This window comes from Pocillopora verrucosa, chromosome 1 (assembly GCF_036669915.1).
Source record: "Pocillopora verrucosa isolate sample1 chromosome 1, ASM3666991v2, whole genome shotgun sequence".
NCBI classification, from domain to species: domain Eukaryota; kingdom Metazoa; phylum Cnidaria; class Anthozoa; order Scleractinia; family Pocilloporidae; genus Pocillopora; species Pocillopora verrucosa.
This window is the reverse complement of record NC_089312.1, coordinates 28,511,731-28,533,991: the sequence shown is the minus strand read 5'-3', so window position 1 is coordinate 28,533,991 and position 22,261 is coordinate 28,511,731. Positions and strand designations below refer to the sequence as shown.

Below are 22,261 nucleotides of genomic sequence, written 5' to 3'. Positions count from 1 at the left end.
CTCTGACCGAAACGTTTTTATTAAATTTTTTATCTTTTTTATGTCAGAAGTTGCTCATCCTCGCATATTCTTTAACTCTCTAGGTTAGTGTTTGCTGTGAGGTTTGGACTGCGAATCTTTATTGATCCTCCTGGCGCGGTGCACCTTTATTGGCCTGAGAGTTCTAGTAACAATTTTATATATATATCTATATACATAACATTATGGCAACCTACTTCTCTCATTCTTCCCTGCTTCCTGCAGAGATTTCTGTGTGCATCTTGCTTGCCTTTCTTTGCTCTTGTGGAAGCATCACAGAGACTCTTCAAATACGTGGCAGCAGCACCTTCCCATAAAAAGTACACACCAATGGTATTTGTACATAAAAGCTTTATCACCTATTTAAAGCCCTAGTAAATAGACTTTAATGACACCAACCATTTGAAGTAAAATCAATCAATGATAAGTGATATCAGTTGATAAAACTCAATGCCAGTTGAATAATATTGGATATCAATGACCAATGACTCACATGATAGATTGCAATCATCAATTAGTTGTTGTCTCCAAGCACAGCTCTTTCAGACACACATATGCCCTATCAAAACTCTATGCTAAAAGAGAGAAATTTAATTCTAAAGTATGTATTTTTTGATTGTTCGTAGGGCTTTCAACAACCCCAGCAGCAGACTATACTACAGGTACAGGTACCTTTCATCTTAGCTTCTGACCAAAGGGACCTATCGGATCCACTGTGATCAGCCACCACTGCCTCAATTACCCTCTTGGTGGCTTCCTGATTAGCATCAGCTGACAAGCCTAAAAAATTTTATTTAATAAACCCAATGAAAAAGATAAAATATTGCATATGGCAAGCTCAGCAAAAACCATTTTGTAAACAATGTAATCCTTTTGGGACTAAAACAAAACTCTGGATACCAAATGGAAGTCCTGCCTATCTAAGACCCTACAATTACATTGAAAAGGGAAAAGGACGCGGAACGCCGTCAGAAATCACCGACAAAGCGTACCGAAAGAAATCTAGATGGCGGCAGCGGCAACCCTGTAGGCTTTTAAACAACAATTAGACTGTAATTTAGCTTGTTTAGGCTGCAAAGATGTCTTCCCACTTGCGAAAGCAAAGTAGACTGTTGTGTGGGCACTACGATGGATATTTATCTAGGGCAGCTTTCTGGAAACATCGCAAGGCTTATTACAATGTGCATAGGGAACGCCGGATAACTAAAACTGAAGTTGAGCATTTGGAACTCAGGGCAAAGAGACCAAAGCCATGTTAGGATCATGAGCCGCGCGGAGAAATGTGGGCATCGGGTTCTTCTGGCGATGAGGATCTTGAGGCAGTTAAATCTACTCAAGGTATGTCATACAGTAATTTTAATCAATAGATAACACGAAGTAAAGTTCAAAGCATCTGAGGAAGCAGTGCCGTACCACCAATTCTCTGCATGGTAGATAAAATGACCATTTGTGATTGCGCGCTCGTTCGACATGAAATCACATGTATGATTTCAGACCTTAGGAGATACATGAAAAAATTAATCAGTTCTGATTGGTTAAGATGGATGCAGTTTTAAGGTAGATCAATGCGGAAGAGGGTTAATTCAGTGCAAAGAAGAAAAACACCAGAATGAACAATTCCTTGAACTGTTTAGCCGGACTTTGAACTTTTTAAATAACAAAATAACAGTGTATTTTATCGTTTTGATCGTTCGTGGTTATTTTGACCGAACGCAGAATATCGCTTACAAGGTTTGAATAACCTATGCTGCACTTGATGAGCGCACTTTGCTTCTGCATAATTATGATAAGCTATCTCGTATTTTTCCATGAATATTATTAAAACGTAATCACATGATTTTGCTCGCGCAATTTGGAATAAATGAGCACTTTAAATTTTCAAAGACCACAAATTGCACTCACCCCACGGGCTTGTGCAATTTTGTTAGTCTTTACTTTTCTCGTGCTTATTTAGTCCAAATTGCACTAGAAATCATTTGTTTACCTATTCAAAATGGACTCCTGTAAATTGCCATTACAAATTACGTGTATTTGCTTTCTGTTGCGTAATCTCCCCCCCCCCCCCCCCTCCTCTTTTCCTGGCCCCTTTCTAGATAGCCAAACAGAAACTAAAGGGCTCTGAGTATGATTTATAGTTTTACACTAGAAAAAAATATTGAACTTTAACAGGTAAAAAAGGGAGTGCGGCCTTCCAATACCTAATTGTTGAAAACTAAATTTTGACAGCACTCATCATTTGGGTGAATGACTCTCAAACTGTACTAGCCCAGTAAAATTTTCACTGCAGACATCCTCACGTCCTCATTGGCTAATTTTCATTGATAGAGATAGAGTATAATTCTGTTTGGTAAGGGGGGCATAATAATTCCTCCCTATAAAACTGGCAGCAGTGATAAATATACTTTTAAGAGGTACCAAAAAATAATATATTTTTGTTCTGTACCTGCCTGGGATAACTTAGTCTGAAAAGACTATCATTTAGACATATTGTGATACCTTTCAAGAAATTGTTTGCAAAAGCCAATCTGCATATCAGCACACAAGTGCAATTTTTATCACATGATAAGTACATGTACTTTTAAACTCTTTGTGACTCGACACACTTTTGCTTGGACAGGTTCCTAAGATAATGATTTTGAGGATATTTTGGGTGACGACAGAGAGTTTTTAAGTGCAGTGAGTGGTGATTTGGAAGGAAATACATCTGATGAGGTAGGTTCTATATGTATCTTTATGTGCTAGCTACAGGTATATGTTACAGGTAAAATTGTTTTCAGGTTAATATGATTTCAACATACTTTAGCTTATTTGGTTTATTTTACTAGTGTAATCATGTGAAAAACAATTAATTTAAAATTATTGGAAACAAATTAACCTGACAAACAACTTAATTTATTAAATGTCCTTTATTAAGTGATGTGTTTTGGAAGAATTATAATATTTTTTTTTCACTTTGTGTTGGAGGTGTATATTTATCAAGTTAGAGGTTTGATATTGTTAAAAGTTTCATAGAGGAAAATGCTTCTTACATTAAGGATCCTTTTTATGTATGGTACATGTATTGTACATAATTTTCTTCTACTCAGGTACAGAGACACATTAACATTACTATCATGAATGAAAATTTCTCTCTTGTTTTTGTTTGGAGTCCAATTCTTCTCACACTGATGGATCTGAAAGTGAAAGTGACAGAGATTGTAGTGATAGCGGTTGCAGTGATGATGAAGATCCTGAAGTATGGTATGAGGATGTGGATGATCTTTTAGAAGATGTGGCAAATGATGAACCTCTGTCAGAACCAATCCGACACAGATCATCATCTACACAGACACTGATAATATTACTTCAATGGTTTATTTACTTTTTGTTATTTGGGCAAGCAACTTGCAAAATAAGTGATAATGGCCTTGAGTGGTTGTTATATTTTATGTTCCAGTTTTTGCATGTGAAGGGGATCAATTACAGTAGTGAATACCTTTCCCAATTGGCCCTTATGTTTCCAAGTTCACTGTACCTACTTCGAAAGTTTGTTAACTTAGAGCGTGATAACTTCGTCAAGTTTGCAGTCTGCCCAAAATGTGCATCACTTTTTTGGAGGTCAGATTGTTTCAAATATCTGTAGCCACAAACCATTCAACAAAGGCCATGTCAGGGAGTGTGGAACAGCATTGGCAAGAAAAGTGATCTCAGGCAGTGGTAAAGTGCGCTTTTATCCACCCAAAATTTACTGTTTTAATAGTGTGATTGATCAAGTTAAAGGATTACGTAAAAGGCCTGGAGTTCCTGAAATGTGTGAAAAGTGGCGTAAAAATCAAGTAGATGAGACCATTGTGGCAGATGTTTATGATGGCAGCATCTGGAGAGACTTTCTAAAGTTCAGAGGAAATGACTCTCTGAATGCACCCAGAAACCTTGCATTTGCAATCAATGTGGACTGGTTTCAACCATTTAAGAGGCGAAATGACAGATCTGTGGTAGTCATTTACTTAGTTCTCTTAAATCTTCCAAGACAACAGCGGTTCAAATGGGAGAACATTATTGTGGCAGGAATTGTACCAGATTTAGATGGCGTGTTATCTAAACATCAATCAGTATTAATGGACGAGTTGGGCACTATGCAAGGCGTGTAAGGTAAATTATTCGTCAAGCCCAAATCAAACTGAAGTTTTTCAAACCGTGCCAAGCTCCAAATGCTTTAAAAGGAGCCATTGAGGAAGAATTAGATCGCTTAGTAAACTTGGTAGTAGTAAAAAAGGTGCGCTACTCAGAATGGGCGGTACCGATAGCTCCTTTCGTTAAACCGGATAATTCAATTAGAGTTTGTGGGGATGATAAAGTGACCGTCTATTCCGTTTTGGAGGTTGACCAACACCCGTTACCAAATCCCGAAGAGTTTTTTGTTGAATAAAGTGGGGAGAAAAAATTCAGCGAGCTAGATTTATCTAGGGCTTACCAACAAATTATTTTAGATGAGGATTGTAGGGAGTATGTAACCATAAATACTCACAATGGTTTATAGAGACTCACTCGTTTACCTTTTTGGGTATCCTCCGCGTCAACCATCCTTCAATCAAAGAATTGAGCAAGTATTCTAGGGTATACCAATGGTCGTTTGTAGGGTGGACGATATTTTAGTACCGGGGAGAAATGATCAAAAGCATTTAGTTCACCTAAATTAAGTCTCAGCGAGGTTGGAAAGCGCTGGCTTGAACTTTAAACTTAGCAAGTGCAAATTCATGCAGCCTACCGTTGAATATCTAGGTTATCGAATAGATGCGCAAGGAATGCATGCGATCGAGAAAAAAAATTGCGAACGTATGTTATACGAATTACACACAGGGCACGCAGGTATTGTCCGTATGAAGTCACACGCGCGACTTCACGTTTGGTGGCCTAAACTCGACAGAGACAGCCACAGTCTTATAGAAATGGGACAACCGTCAGAGGTCAAGTAACAAGCCCCAACCTTCACCACAAACTGCCGTGGCAGAGAGTGTACATCGATTTTGCAGGTCCATTTATGGGTAAAATGTAAAATGTCGTCGATAGCCACTCAAAATGGTTTGAAGTAGAGATAATGCCCAGTATCGCCACTGATGCGACATCACAAAGCTTCGCGATATGTTTATTCGGTATGTCATTATACAGCAACTCGTGAGCGACAACGGTACACAGTTCACTTCGGAAGAATTCTGTAAAATTATGAAAGCAAACAGCATCAAGTACACGCTTGTTGCTCCGTATCACCCTCGATCCAACGGCCAAGCAGAGCGTTTCGTTTAAACGTTTCAGCAATTTTTTAAGGCAGAGGGCAGCGATTCGATTAAGCAAAGTCTTGCGTGATTTATTTTCAGTTACTGAACGACACCAAATAGTAATATAGGCCACACACCAGCCGAGTTATTCCTAAATCGTCGATTAAGACTGAACGAGGTTAGACTTAATGCGTCTTGATCTCAGTCGCAAAGTATTTGACAGGCAAACGGATTAGAAGGCCGAACACGATAAGAGTAGTAAAGGAAGAGAATTCACCTTGGTGAAGAAGTTTTGGTGCAAAACTTCCGAGGTGAGCCGAAATGGCTTGATGGCACCGTTACGTAGCAAACCGGTCCCGTCTCTTATAAAGTTCTGGTCGAAGAACAATTCTGGAAGGCTATGTTGACTTAGTGCATCAAAAGCATTGAAGGAACCAAGATAGTAAACCAGAGATTAGTGTAACACCTTCAAACGAGATCGTTGATATCCAACCGGTAACGCCTCCGCAAACGCAAACCGCGGAGAACGCCACGCTAAATCCAAATGAAACCAAAGGTAGCGAAAGAAGCAACAACGCGAATACGCAGGCAGCCGCGACAGCGCAATATCGACCCCAACCACGCTATCCAACTCGACAACGTAAAGCACCGCAGCGTTTAGAATTTAATACATAATGATTTAAGTAAGTGATTAGCAAGCCTTAGAAATAAGTGTGGGGGAATGTTGTGTTTGTTCCTATTGGATAAATACCTTAGCTATTACATAATCTTTATTCTATTGGTTAGTGCATTGTATGTAACTAAGTTTGTCGTATTCTAAGAAATCATTTGTGTAGAGCACTTGGGCTGTGCTCTTGTTACTCTATAGTAGTGTATAACGAACCCTAATACACAAAAATTACGTAATAGCCTCGTAATTCGATGAAATGTTCTAGAAAGCTCTATGATACTCATGTCAGCATGACCAAGCAGTCTGGAGATCTCTAGAAGCTTATATTTACAACAACAATTACTCATAACACAATGCATTCTCGTTCGAAGTTCAGACTCATTAATTAGTTGTATCACCTTCAATGAAAGATATTTCAGAATTTTCCGATGCTTTCTTTTGTCCCTTGTTCATTTTGGTCATTGGAATTTCTTCACCTGATGGCCCTGGAGTTGAATTATAATCTGGTTGAAAATTTTTTCTTATATTTCTTTCATCATCACTGTCATTGTGTTCCAAAAGAGTATCAGTATCTCCAAAATCATCCATTTTAAAATAAAATATCTATTATTCTAAAATGGAAATCAGTAAAAAAAAACCAACCCAAATTTCGAAAAAAAGACGTCAAATGTCCTCAAGGCTGACTGCACAATTCACAGAGTAACATTTAACCCTATTACGGCATCTCCAGTTCAAGCTCTCAGAGTCCTAGTTCCAAAGTTTGATGGCGGAGTTGTCCATTTGCAAGGATCTCTTTCACTCATCCTTGACTTGGCAGTTAGTGTTCCCGCAAAAAATTATACCGTGAAAAATGTCGCAAGAGGTCTTGTTGACAAGTTGACTGAGAAATTCGCAGGAGAAATCGCTCAGAACACTGATGGTTATGATCTGCTCAAGCTCCATGAGGACCTACTCTTGACTGCGGAGAATGACAGAGCAAGCATGTTCAGAGGAGGTATTCAGTCGGTGATCCAAGGGAATCTTATGATCCAATTGTTTCCCATATTTGTTTTCATAAACATAATTGAGCTTATTCTCCATGTCAACTCATGATTTTTCCTTATCTTCAGCATTGAATCTGATCTTCCAAAGATCAAGAACTGAAGGTGATACAACAAAAAAATTATATCATAAATTCCTTTCATGTGATAATTAACATTTTTTAGGCTTCCTTTTCCCATCCTCGCCTCCTAGTTTAAACAGGAACGTGCCAACAGACATGTTATTCTTTAGACCCTTTCTTTTCACGTAACTGCGGTGAGAATATGCCTCAAGCATGATATAGACCATTGAGTCGTAAAACTAGTTATGGAATGGATGACCAGCTGAATCGTTCTGATGCAGTCAATTAGCTGTTAAGGAACTACGCATTCCTAATTTGAGCAAGACCCTACACTGTTTTGACTGTTCGCTTTGTTCTTGTGGGCTGCCTAACCCCCTTAAAGATTGTGCAATGTAAGATTTTTATCTAAAATTAATTCGCAGTTATTTGAGAGAAATCTGTAACTGCCGTGTTTGCATACACTGTGTTAGTAAGTTTTCCTGGCGCTGTTGCTATTGCGAGGATTCAATTCAAGAACACAATTGGCTACCAATTGTAAGTTATCATTCTTTTTGGTATCGTGGGAGAAGTTTTTGAAATTTCACTCTGATATACATATACTAAATGCATCTTCGTCGGTATCACGTAAGAATAGATGAAATATTCTCCCTGGCGTGGATTGAATTTTGCGACATATCTTTTCCCAGTAAACTCTCTCCACTAACGGTATCATCTTAATATGACTTTGCTTCAGTTATGAATGAGCGAAATTGTCCAACTAAATGCTTACATGGCAAGCTTGTTCTACTAAAGCAGCGGTCGAGAGCGTTATCTTTGGTTTCTTTCTTTTCAGTTTTGTAATGTTTATTGGTTCTTGTATTACTCAGGAGTGTCTTACAACTGGTGAAGAATGCCATATTGTCTGCTCAATCACCACGCTCTCAACATGTGCAATATTTCGTGATGTTAAAAAAAAACTCAAACGATGAAGGCTAATATCTATTTCAAATAGGTGAAAATTTCTCCATGGCCCTCCTACTAAATAAACTAACGAAAATAGGAAAACATTCAAAATTAACATCATTGAATAGCTGTTGCTCATTTTAACTTCCCATAAGTTCCAGAACGACGAGAAATCGAATTCAGTGGATCTGTGAAGTCACAAGAACATTCGTGAGCTGGCTACACGAGCTGTGAAGAATCTCGATAAAAATAGAGCTCATTAATATCTGACACACCACAGAAGATATATATCATTTGCTGAACTGTTGGATGTAAACCAGATCACAAAACCATATTTCATCAATATGATTCACAACACGCCGCCGAGTGAAGTTCAGCTTTATGGGTGAATATAATTAATCAGCAGTCACTTTTGTACAGTTCCCCCTTTATACTTTGTTGGTGACGACTGATCCCTTCCGTTCCCCTTTAAAACAACGTAGTTCTCCCTCCCCCTCCCCCCGAAGAATCCTCCACCTTTCCCACGTACTGATAATCGGTAAAGAGTCCACCTCAGTAATGACACCATGTGGAGAAAATTCTATCAGGCAAAAGTCAGTAATAGACTGAACTTGATCGCTTTATTTCGCGCCACATACCAAGGACAGAAAAATGCCGTTGAAGTGTGTCGATATATGAGCTAATTAACCTGTCTTCATGTGTCAGTTATGGCTCGTTTAATTCATTCTGCATGTCTTTAAGCTTCCAAGTCACCTTGAGGCTAAATTCAGTGCAGTGTTTTTTTCTGATGCAAGGAAATATTGCAGTCCATGGAAATATTTTAAAAGAAGGTCAAAGAGTAGGATAATTATATATAGAGCCAAATGGTGGGAGGCGCGTTGTGTTAATTTAATATGGCATAAGCTGTATCTTAATAGTAGAAATCAATTATCTATAGATAGTGAGCAAATAATTCACTGGAAAATAAAAGCGAGCTTAGGTCTTTGAAATATTGGTGTCAGTAGAAAATAATAGTTTCTATCCTTTTTACTTATTCAAGTCATTCTAAAGGACATGAAGATGAATTTGAAATGAAAGGAAGTGTCAATGGAGATTACTTTGGGATCGAAGGAGAAGGGAAAGGACTGCCTTACGAGTAAGTGTAAGACAGACCACAAGGAATTATTTCATTACTATGCATTACGATTTATTTTAGCCACAGAGTTTAACAAGATCATGCCGCTGTCGTCAAATCAGGGTCTGATATCACGGCATTAATGATTTTTTGACATTATCAAAAAGAGATTCAAAATTTTTTTGAAAAGCAAAGTGAACAAGATCAGAGATTCATAAAAAGATTTTCAGTCATAAACTATAGGCTTGTTTTTATTCGAGTTTGCAAATTACCTACGGTCTTTGACATCGACTTCTTCATCTGCTTCAAGAAACAAGCGAGGTGTAAAGGCTACTGTAAAGCTCAGTCACGCCAAAAATCATTTGCAATACTTTAATTTCTCACAACTAACATGAAAGGTTATGCAGTATTTTACTTACGTTTGAATTAACATGAGCATAAAATATTTGGTCCTCCTTATTTTTGTGTATTTCGGGTGATACATGAGCCGTTTTTCAAAATAGTTTTTAACACTGTTATCATCTTATTTTAGAGGAATACAGAGGTCGACTTTCTGAGTCACCAAGGGAGGACCCCTCCCATTTTCCTTTGGCATACTGTCGTCAGCGTTCAAATATGGAAACAGATGCTTCACTAAATACTCTGCCGACATGCCCGACTATTTCAAGCAAGCATTTCCAGCTGGAATGTCGTATGAAAGGACATTTACACTCGAGGATGGAGGTGTTGCCACAGCCAGTGGACATATTAGGTATAAAAGTAATGTTTAGTTTGGAATTGAGGAAATACTTTTTAAAAGAAAACTTCAAGGTCATATTCTTTACACGGAGCAGGGAGCGCCCTTTTTTATGTTTAACTGAGTTGTGATTCTCCCGAGAACGCTTCCTGTCTAACTACAGGAGAACAAAACTACACAAAAAGCATAATGACAAGAGAATATGCAGACTACGGGATTTGAAACAGGCTATTTTTTTCCCACAAAAATTATATCGGAAATAGCTTCGTGTAAAAAATTTAACGTTTTTCAGACTTCCTTTTCCTATCCTCGCCTCCCAGTTTAAACAGGAACGTGCTAACGATATATAAATCTTTAGATCCTTCCTTTTTATAAAACTGCGGTGAGTATATGCCCTAAGCATAATATAAACCATTGTGTCGTACATCTAGTTACTGAATGGATGACCACCTCACTCGTTTCGATGTACCAATTAGCTGTTAAGGAACTGTGCATTCCTTATATGAGCCGGAAACAGCACTTTGTGACGGTTCGCTTTGTTCTGTGGGCTGCCTAATGCCCTCAAAGATTTCGTAATATGGGATTTTCATCGAAAAGGAAATCGCAGTTATAAGAGATAAATATGTAACTGCCGTGTTTCCATACACCGTGTTAGTCGGTTTTGCTGACGCTGTTAATGTTAGCGAGGATTCAATTCAAGAACACAGTTGGCCACAAATCGTAAGTTGTCATTTTCTTATTTTTTTAGCATCGTAGTTGATTTTTTAAAATTGCACTCTAATATTGATGCCAAAGGCATCGTCGCCGGTATTGCGCATTGAATACATATATGAAATTTTCTCCTTGGCGTGCATTCAATTTTACGACATTTCTTGGCTCCCTAACACTCTCCACTAACAGAAATCTTGGATCGCTTGTTCACGATCGTCTTTCAATTTCAGAAACTTTCGGAAGTCCAGCGTAAATTTAGCGGTAAATTTTCATAAATACATGGCATAAAACAAAGAGGACGTGGTTATCCTGAAAAGAACTTCTGAAATCATCCCAGATAGCATTATCTCGTATACGAGTGCACAATTTACGCAAATCCCAGGTGTTTTGATCGCGAATGGAAAAGCAGCTAAATGACGTCCGGCACTTGTTGGGGAGAACGGCAACGTCAACACCGGAAGTCGAAATAGAGTCATGTCCAGACTATATCCATGGGATTGGTAAGACACTTAGCGTGCCTTATTCCATTTTTCGCGTGGAGGGTCACAAATTTTCTTTTTTGATTTATGAACTCTGCCTTTTTTTTGCGATGCTTCAATCGGTTTTTTATAAAAGCAGGCGACTTAACTCGACATATTACGAGCTTTTAGCTTGAAATAAACGATCGCTCTCACTATTCTTGAGTAACCAAAGTTTTATGGTGCGTAGTTTGAATAATTTGTGTAATAGAAAATCACTCTTTTCACCGAAGAAATCTTCCTCAACTTATATCAAATCTTGTTACAGACCTAGATGAATAAGAAGAGAATATTAATCAGTTTTTTTCAACTATCTTTTCAAGTAGCGTGAAATTGTTCCCTTTCTCTTTTTCTTTTAGCTGAGGAAGAATTTTAGGATGCGTAGCTTTGACACTTTGTGCAATAAAATGACAGAACTGATAACTATTTCGTCAAAACAGTTTTGAAAAGCCCAATGCCATTATCTTATCCGCACTAATATTTAGTACTCTAATGAACCCTCTCGGTTGATCCAAGTAGAAATATTATTCAATGTATGTTGAATCGGATCAGAGAAAAATAAGAGGAGAATAACAGATCAGTTATTTTCAACTATTTCTTCAAATGACATGAGATCGTTGACCGCCTCTTTCATTAAGAAACAGTTTTGCGGTCAAGCCCATTCAAATGCACTCTGTCGGATCAAAATACATTTAAGGAATTATCTTTTAACTTTTAGCAAGCAGGAGACAATGTAAGTTTAGCCCAAAGAAGACGAAAAGTTCTCTTCACTTCTGAAACATTCAGTCTACTTGATAAGTGCTGTGGAGGTCGGCTGAATGGCCCTAATGAAGTAGGAGATTTTTTCACCCGATCCCGGGAAAAAGCAAGGAATATTGCTGCCTATACTGTATTTCCACTCCCATAGGTGCTCGCATGTAGTAGAAAAGATAGAGCCAGCGCTTGTTCTTGTGGCATTGTTGTACTCATTTTTAAGTCTAAGGGAGTATTCATGGCTGTACGAATAGAGAGGATGACACTTCACAGTTCATCATATCAAGGTTTTTTTTTATTTTTATTTGAATTTTTCAACTGACCTGATTCGTGTAGCAATAACGTCAGAAGTAAAAAGGTAAAAATACTTCCACCTCCGTCACAAAGGGTTAACTTGAGCCACAGCAGTTTCTTCCAGAAGGACCTTTCTGTCTTCAATTTCAGTCCTCACAATATGATGTTCTACGACGTGATTCGGAGGCAGTGTGACCGCTCCTTTGTTCTGTGCAAAGGAAAAAATTCTTATAAAAACACAAGATATGTGTTTTACGTTCCCTTTTTATCTCATCGTTCTCTTCAGTTGCTTTTATCCTGTAAAACACAGAAGATGAGATCCAAATGCTCAAAAGGAATGATATTCCAACGTTGGAGCTATTACGGAAACAGAATACGTACTTGTAAGAAGTATGAAACATTAACCGCCTCCTTTGAGTTGTAGGAACATAGTCACATCACCTCTCAATATGTTGTTGGAGACGGTCATTTTCTGAGAGAACGGGTCCCAGCCAATTGTCCTCTTTTCCATTGTGGTCCGTTTGCGGGAAAGTTAACGCCATGAAACATGGATATGTGCTCAAATAAATTGTCCTCAATACTGTAGAATAAAGAAAATTTGAGATATCAATAAAAATATGTAAAATTACCCTTTTACATACCTAGAGTACAATGAGCTCTGTAGTATATTAGCGCCATTTTTTTTTTTTTTAGATTTTGTCATTTCCGCTGCGACGTTTTTCAAACTAAAACCATTTACTCACAAATGTCTATATAAAAATGCAGTAGTTTGCATATTCTGTGGTCACTATACTTTTTGTGTAGGTTGCTCCCCTGTAGCTAGACAGTTAGCGTTCTCGGGAGAATCACAGCTAAGTTACACTTTCAAAAAGGGCCCTACCTTCTCCGTGAAAAAAAATGACCTTGAAGATTTCTTTTAATGAGTATTATATCAATCCTATACTAATCATCACTTTTATACCTAAAGTGCCCACTGGCTGTGGCAACACCTCCATCCTCATCTCAAAGGAAATTCCAGCAGGAAATACTTGTTTGAAATAGTCTGGCATGCAGGCAGGATACTTAGTAAAGCATCTGTTTCCATATTTGAACACTGTCGACAGTGGGTCAAAGGAAAATGGAAGGGGTCCTCCCTTGGTTACCCAAAAAGTGGATTTCTGTACTCCTCTAAAATAAGATGATAAGAGTGTTGGAAATTATATTCAGAAACAGCTCATCTATGACTTGAAATACACGATAATTAGGAAGAACCAAATATTTGATGCACATGATAATTCAAACTTAAGTAAAATATTGCATAACCTTTCATGTTAAGTGGTGAGAAATTAAAATATGGCAAATACCTGTGACTGAGATTTTATACGTTAATTTGAAGTTGCTTTACACTTCGCTTGGTTCTGGAAGCGGATGAAGAAGTCGATGTCAGAGACTGTCGGTAATTTGTATCGCAAATGAATCTAGCTGTGACTGAGCTCCGCAGTAGCCTTTCAACCTCATCTGATTATGGAAGCAGACGAAAAAGTCGCTGTCATAGACTGTAGGTAATTCACAAACTCGAATAAAAACAAGATCATAGGTTATGATTTAAAATCTTTTTATGAATCTTTGATATTGTTCACTTTGCTTTTCAAAAAAGTCTTTACTCATTTTTTATTATTTCCCAAAATCATTGATACTTTGATATCAGGCCTTTATCTGAAGACTGTGATCTTATTCAACTCCGTGTTGAAAAATAAATTGCAGTGAAATTATCCATCGTGGTCTGTCTTTTTAGGAGGTACTTACTCGTAAGGTCTTCCTTTACTTTCACCTTCGACCTCAAGGTAATGTCTGATGACATTACCCTTCATTTCAAATTTCATGTTCATGTCTTTTGGAATGACCTGAATAAGTAAAAGCAAAGAAACGCCTTCTACTATTAAGATATAGCTTACGCCTTTTTTTTTAAGAATTGCCTTAATAAATTTAAAAGAAGAATATTGAAATATATCAAGGAAACACACTTTTATTTTCGTAGCCAAAGGCATAAATTCGTATATTATTATTATTTTCTACTTTATTCATTTATCTTATCGTTACTGGAAAAGTCATATCAGCGTAATTAAGTTTATCACCATATTTTTTCAAGAATTCACTAACCCACTTTGAAAGAGACATGTTGAGGATAAACCGCTTGATTTTCAAAACTGGATCGCGAGTTGAGATGGTCTGTTGTAGTTCACTCAGTCGCCGACTATGCTGAACTGTCTGGAGTGTTAGGGTGGCTTAATGTTAAAAGGTAGGATAGAACAAACAGAAGTTCATTGATGATGATGCCACGTGAACCATCATGTGATATTTAACAATTGGTTCATGCTTACTGGGCGTATATCGTCCAGGTATCCAAAAAGCTTCATTCATTCATTGTTTACGAATAGATTCTCATTTAGTATATCTAATAATCATTTTGGGCGCCAAAGAGTGTGTCTCGATCACTACGGACGGAAAAACAATATCTAAAGTTTTGAAGCCTCGCGGCCAAATTCTACGGAAACTTTTCAGCAAGGTGAAACTACACACGTCAATATATGTACGCACCGCGGTGGCTCACTAGAATTACTTAGGACTTATGCGCGCACTGCATCAAAACGTAGCATATACTTTGTTACTCTAGTTTCACGTGCAAAACTAAGATAAATGGTTATAAGCATGAAAAATAAAGATAAACACTATCTTTTCTACAGCATTCTTCGTGGTAACTACCTGATTTCGTAAACTTCGAGTTTAAGTAAAATTTGAAAGAGGTTTCAAATCTTGTAACATAAAAGTAATCATTCGATTCATTTTTATTAGATTTGAGACTGTTTATAGGCTATGCAATTTGTTAGTTAGTAATCCATTTCGTCAAGCAGAGACGCTCTAATGGATGCTGTAAACAAATTTCCTCTCTTATTTGAATTAAAATACCACTTGGATAAAGCACTATTTAATTAGCCAATGCTCTGCTGCAGTCAAGGTGTGAATAAAGAAACAGGGACCCTCGAGGGCAGTACACGTACACAAATGATTACATAATCAGATAAATTGGTTTTTGTTAAACTGAGTTGAAAACGTGATTTGGCTGACGAAGGACTAACACTCGAAACGTCTTCTTTAGAATGGCTCATGGGTGAAAATTCACATTATCAACTCAGTTGATAACGGTAAATATCAAATAGCTTAATTAAAGAAAGAGCCCTGATGAAGCAAGGGGTCCACTAACGGCAACGAATATTACTACTACGTCCACGAAATTAGCTGCTCTTTAGTAGTGAAAACAATTTACTCAACTCTGGTACTTGTGGCACTGAAATGAAAATAATTATCTGCAAAGTCAATGGTAGAACTAATTGCAACGTGAAACGTTTAGCATAATCAGTTTTGCCACGTGCGGTACTCTGACTCAAGATTGCAGAAACACTCTTCATGTGTTTCAAAGGTTAATTTCACTTTGTTGTTTGAAGAAATTTTGAGGAAATACAGTTAACTTTCAAGAAAAAGTACCTCAACAAAATTTGGGAAAAATACTGAATTTTCAAGAGTTCATGATGTCTAGTTTTTTGCCCCATTCGCGTCCCTCTCAGCACAGGCAGTCCACGCCATTTGTTTGTGGTTAATAATTGTTGATATGACACCAAAAAAATATATGAGGGTTATGAATAAAGCCCTTAAAATTTCATATCTAAATTACATTTCAGGTCTGAAGATCTCAATAAAGTTAAATGATATGTTTATCTGTGCATTTGTATATATTTTTTAGCCATCATGGGCCGTATGAAACGTCTTTTAACGAAACTACTTTTGGTCGGATTTGAAACGGTCTGCATGCTATAAACGGCCTACGAAGGCTTAAAGCTTAAAAAAAAATTAAAAGTTCGTCGGTTAACATTTCATTTAACTCCATTGAGATATTCAGACCGAAATGTAATTTTCAGAGCTTTATTGATAAACCTCATAGATTGTCAACAATTATTAACCACGAACACATAGTGTGGTCGACCTGTGCTGAGAGGAAGGCGGATAGGGAAAAAACTAGATACCGTGAACTCCTGAAAATTCAGTATTTTTCCCAAATTCTGTTGAGGTACCTTCTTGAAAGTTAATCGTATTTCAATGGTTAAGAATATATGAAAGTCATATATTTATATAGTCATTTCCTTGATATTTCTTCAAACGATAATATGAAATTAACCTTTAAAACAAATGAAGAGTGTTTCTGCAATCTGGAGTCACAGTCCCGCACGTGGCAAAGAGTGATAATGGCAAACATATCACGTTGTAACTAGTCTCTACCATTGACTTTGCAGAGAGTTGTTTTCATTTAAATGCCGCAAGTACCAGAGTTGCCTAAATCGTTTTCACTGCTAAAGAGCAGCTAATTTCGTGGACGTAACAGCAATATTCGTTGCCGTTAGTGGACCTCTTGCTTCATTAGGGCTCTTTCTTTAATTAAGCTATTTGATATTTGCTTTTATCGACTGAGTTGATAAGTGAATTTTTAACCCAGGAACCACTCTACAGAACGTTTCGAGTATTAGTCCTTCTTCAGCCAAGTCACGTTTTCGACTCAGTTTAACAAAAACCAAATCATCTGATTATGTAATCATTTGTGTACGTGTACTGCCCTCGAGGGTCCCTGTTTCTATTTTCACACCTTGACTGCAGCAGAGCATTGGCTAATTAAATAGTGCTTTATCCAAGTGGTATTTTAATTCAAATAAGAAAGGAAATTTGTCGGTGTGCTGCCCTCTAGGGTCACTGTTTTTTTTGTTTTTTTTTTTGACCTTGACTTCGGCAAAACTTTGACCAATTAGATAGAACCTTATTCAAGTGGTATTTCAATTAAAAGAAGAATTGAAATTTGTTGATAACATCCACCAATGCGCCTTTGTTTGACAAAATTGGATCACTAACCCTAACCCCAACAAATTGTTGTAAACAGTCTAAAATCTAAGAAGAAGAAATCGAATGATTACTTTAATGTTACAAAATTTAAAACTTCTGTTTCATTTTAATAGGAATTAAAATTTACGAAATCAAGTAGTTCCCACGAAGAATGTTGTAGAAAAGATAGTGTTTATCTTTATTTTTTTTAATGCTTATGACCTTTTATCATAGTTTTGTAAGTTAGACTACGCTAACAAAATTAAGTCTAGGTCACGTTGTAAGGCGGGTGCGCGTAAGTCCTAGCTAATTCCTAATGAGCCACCAAGGTGGCCGTGCGTATATAAGATAACGCATGCAGTTTCACTTTGCTGAAAAGTTTCCGTAGAATTCGGCTGCAAGGCTTTAAAAACTTTTAAGATTGTTTTCTGTCTGTAGCGATCGAGACATACCTTTTGGGGCTCAAAATGAATATTAAACATGCTTAATGAGAATCTATTCGAAAACAATGAATGAATGAAGCTCTTTCAAGCGACGAAATTAGCTTTGGACCCTTCAATGCGGTAGTCTGTAACTTTCGAACTTTTGTCAGCCACTTCATTCCTTCGATTTGGCTAAATTTGGCATGAAATCTTGCTTTAGGGTCTTAATCACGAAATGGAGACGAAAAAGTTCCGGTTATTTCTGCTTGGCAAAAAAAGGGAAAAGTGCACTTGGGCTGCCCATAATTGCCCGTCAAAATGGCGGATCGAAGGTGATCTTTTGAATTCAACTCGAGTCGTATGGTAAAGATTTCTCAAAATCTCGTGATATTCATGAAACGATCTTCCCTTCCTATTAACACTTATTAAAAAATATAAGGCAAATATCTGGTTTTAGCAACATATGATTCCAAGGTTCTAAGGTAGCTTCAGGCCGCCTCGAGCAATGAAAAATTTACCCCAACTTAGTAAACTAATATCTCCAGTGTTACCTCGATTCAGAGGTTACCATTTACTATGAACAACGTTTGTTCAAAGATGAACAGATCATATAAATAAAAAAAATGAGGGTAATAGACGGTCAAGGAAAAAAAAAATCAACCCGTAATGACCTGGCTGTATATGGGACTTGACTTCACCGATCAGAAGAAAACAGTTAAAGAACATTTATCGCTCAGAAAGTTTCCTAATACAGTGAATATATTTTTGATTTAACATACACGTCTTGATTTTTAAGCAAATTAGTTGCAATGGGATGATTTTTGGTTATTCATTGAATGTAAACAAGCCACGTGCAATTACGCTCAGAGTTTATTCTACTCACCGTTTTGAGAACGAAGGATTTTTTAAAAGAAACATTCTCATCAATTCTGACATACTGTTGGTGATAGCAGCTAGTCATTTATTTGAATTAAGTCGCGCAACCGGTTTCGCAGATATGCAAATTCGTCATGTTTTCTAACTACAGCATAAGAAAAACCCAACCTTTTGGCAAGTCCCTAAGACGAATTGGCATTGATATCAAAATTAAGCCTTAAATACCAACGTTATATACTCTGGCAGTGGCTGTACACACAAAACAGAATGCGGTTTGAGAAAGACATCAACTTGACCTCGTGCACTGTAAAATTAAAAGAGTTGATTTGGCCCCAAAAATGGGGCCAAAACGAGTGAGTCCAGTTTGGCACTCGCTTAGGGTCAATTCAGCCCCATTGAAATGGGACTGTTTTTGGCACCAATTTTGGGGCTGAATTGAACCCGTTGTAGGGGCCAAATTGGACCATGTGAAGGGTAAATTTGAAAAATACAGGGGCCACTTTGAAATTTATAGGGGCCAAAACAGCCCCCGAAATTTCAGCCCTCTCACAAATGGCCCCTTCAAAAAGAGCCAATTCAGCTCCAATGTGGGCCACTTCAGAAGTAGAGGGCTCTTTCCTCTCCATGCTGATTTTCCCCCTTACATTCAAATAATGAAAATACACCACATACTTTATCTTTCAAACACTCATTTATTAGGTTCTAGATATTGTTTATGTAAAAACCTTTTATGCTACCTGATTTTACAGTTATTAAAAATCTTAATTGTGGTATAAAACAGACAAACTTTGAAACATCATGTGAAAGAATATAACATACATACATATTTAACATTAATTCAACCATTTTCTAAACTAGATCTCTTCCCTAAATCAGTATACTTCTTAACAGTGCAAGCATTGCAAGAAATTACACCCAAGAGAAACTTGTGAGTAAAGCTTCCCTTTTCAATGACTTAGCAAATGTGGTAATGTAAAGCAGCTTATAATTAAGACTGATTTAAAGTACAGAAAATTATCAAAATAAGACAGAGGCAACAAATGGTCCAGTTCCTGCACAAGAACATAGATCTTGTTTGATTTGTGCATATGAAAAACAAAGAGCCTTAGAGCAGCAAAGAGTATTCTTCCGGTGGATGTGAGAATACATGCACTCATATTGCTACTTTAGATATTATCAAAATATAAATTATCAGCAAGTACTACCGCAGGCATTTGCCAAGTCATTGAAAATAGAGGAAACAGTGATAAGAGTCTGCCTGTGCCCAATTTCAAGCAATGCTTGCTCTAAAAAAAGTCAACATTGCCTTTGACCGATTGTAAGAAAATATAAATGAGCCAAGTAACCCAATGAGAGCATCAAGAATCTTTTCTTGTAAGAAGTGACAAATTACACTTCCCTCTGTTACTATATTCAGGTGATTGATGTATTGAAGATCTCCAACAATTAAAATTTGTGCTGGACATAATCTCTGATTGCTGAATTAACATCAGCTACTCTATGCAATAAAAACAAGTTTTATAACCACATTAAAATCAAACCAAAGTGCAAAAAGTGCCTGTAGCCAGAAAAAAAAGCAATTGGAAAATACTGAGAATTACTGTTCAACAAGAACCCCACCAGTTTGATTCCCGCTCAACATCCACTTGCTTCGCATCTACTTGCCCGCGTGAAGTCCACGTGAAGCCCTTGTGTAATGCCTAACCGTGTGCCCGCGGTAAGCTGTACTAAGGCTCAGCACTCGAGCATGGGCACCTCATTGTCATCAGTCGGTGTTTCCTGGCGCACACTAATCGGGTATCCAAGTTACGCACGCAATCGCACCTGCGCATTACCTTCTCCAGCGCCCTTCGATTAGGTAGTGGCTAAGAAATGCAGTTGACCGCGCATGCTAAAAGTAGCACCTTGTACGCTCGGGCGTACGGTCGTTAGTCCAAATTTTCTCGGCTTGATGGGTTACTATTATTTCGTATAATTAAGAGACTACGCTGTTTGCGCTGTGAGCTCCGCTTTGATTTTATCCATATTTTTTAACAATAAATTGTGATGCATAATAATGAAATAATTCATCATGGTCTGTCTTTTTACAGACACTTATTCGTAAGGCCTTCCTTTTCCTTCAGCTACGATCTTAAAGTCATGTCCATGGACGCTACCCTTCATTTCATATTTCATATTCATGTCTTTTAGAATGACCTGAATTAGTAAAAAGCAAAGAAACGACTATTTTCTACCGACACTAATAATTCATAAACCTAAGCTGGCATTTTAATTTTCCAGTGGATAACTTGCTCACTATCTGATCGATATCTATTATTAAGATATAGCTTACGCCCTATGAAAATAACTATCACACTATTTGGCTCTATACATAATTGTCCTACTCTTTGACCTTCTTTCAAAATATTTCCATGAGCTGCAATATTTAATTGAATTAGAAATAAACGCTGCACTGAATTAAACTGAAAGGCGAGTTTGAAGCTTGAGAACATGCAGAATGAATTAAATGAGCCATAACTGATACGTGAAGACAGGTTAATTAGCTAGTATAGCGACACACTACAACGGTATTTTTCTGTCAAAAGCGACCAAATACAGTCTATCATTGATTTTTGTCTCGTGGAATTATTGTTTGCGTGGTGTCATTACTGAGAAGGGTTCATCTACTCGGGGGCAAGTCTTTACACATTATCAGGACGGGGGAAACAGGGCACAAAGGTGGAGCTATACAAAATTGAATCCAAATTAACCACCAGTGACAGGTGGGAGGTTCAGATTTCTTCACGGGAAAGAAAAACTATTAAAAAGATTTCTAGTTGGTTAGTAGCTTAGTAGCGGTGCCTAACTAGTATCTGAGAGGCACAGATTTGAATCTGTGGAAGCCTATTTTTTTCAAGCTTTTGTGGAATTACTAAAATTGCAGCTAGTTTGCGGCAATCATAGCTTTATCTGATTTTAGTGTAAGGTCATAACGTTTAAGGAGCATGTTTTGGGTGTGGCATACCAATTTGCGTTCGGACGATTTTTCCTTATTCTTTGTTACCGAGGAACATTCGACTCTCTTTAATTAGCTTCAAGAATTCACTAACCTGCTTTGAAAGAGGCATGTTGAGGATAGGCTGCTTGATTTTCAAAACTGGATTTTGCGTCGAAATAGTCTGCTGTAGTTCATTCCGTCACCAACTAAGCTGAACTGACCGGAGTGTTAAGGAGGATTGCTATTAAAGGAATTTTACAGAATTCACATTTATCTAGATTTTTCGCCTTATCCGAATTCCTCTTAGTATGAATCTATTGCTTTCAAAAGCTACATTTCGATTTTCAATTGAAGCAACGCTGTTGAGACTGTTAAATGCTGCGCATTTCATTCTTTTTTCGTAGTATTCAAGGGTGTGCAATCTTAATCAATATGACTACCATCAAATGCCAACTATGTTTACACTATTCAATTGAAAAGGAAAGCGAGAAACGTCGATTGACGCGTAAAGCGATAGGCAAAGTAATTTCACATTGCGGCTCAGCATGCGAGGGTGTGCATCTTTCAATCATCCTTTAGCGAAAAAAGAAATTTAAGTAGACATTGAAGCTTTACTTTTACTTATGTAAACGTCCTCTAGAACTGTTTAATGACTCATCGCATCGAAGGCTCCACAATGTTTTGAATGCATGCTGATCTTCCCCATTCAGGGGCAACAAGTGTCATCTCTCTATAATAATACCAGTAGTAAGAGTTTAATAGAGAGGACCCATGAGAGCTGCTTAGCGAGGTTTCGTAACGACTACCTTTTGCGCTTTGAACTGTCAAATAATATTTGGCCCCGGAGCAATGTTTCTTGTCGAGTTTGGATTGCTTGTTTCTGAAAACTGATTTAAAAGTCGCATGCAGACGGCAATTCGGCACTCAGAAGTCAAAACTGAATTCTGTACAAGGGAAACATACTTATGATT

The 22,261-nt window shown here is 37.5% G+C and overlaps 2 pseudogenes; both read right to left on the bottom strand.

Moving 5' to 3' along the window:
• Positions 1 to 22,261, bottom strand: part of LOC136279073 (uncharacterized) — a 59,688-nt pseudogene that overhangs the window by 3,506 nt on the left and 33,921 nt on the right.
• Positions 12,199 to 14,270, bottom strand: LOC131790043 (GFP-like fluorescent chromoprotein amFP486; annotated as a pseudogene).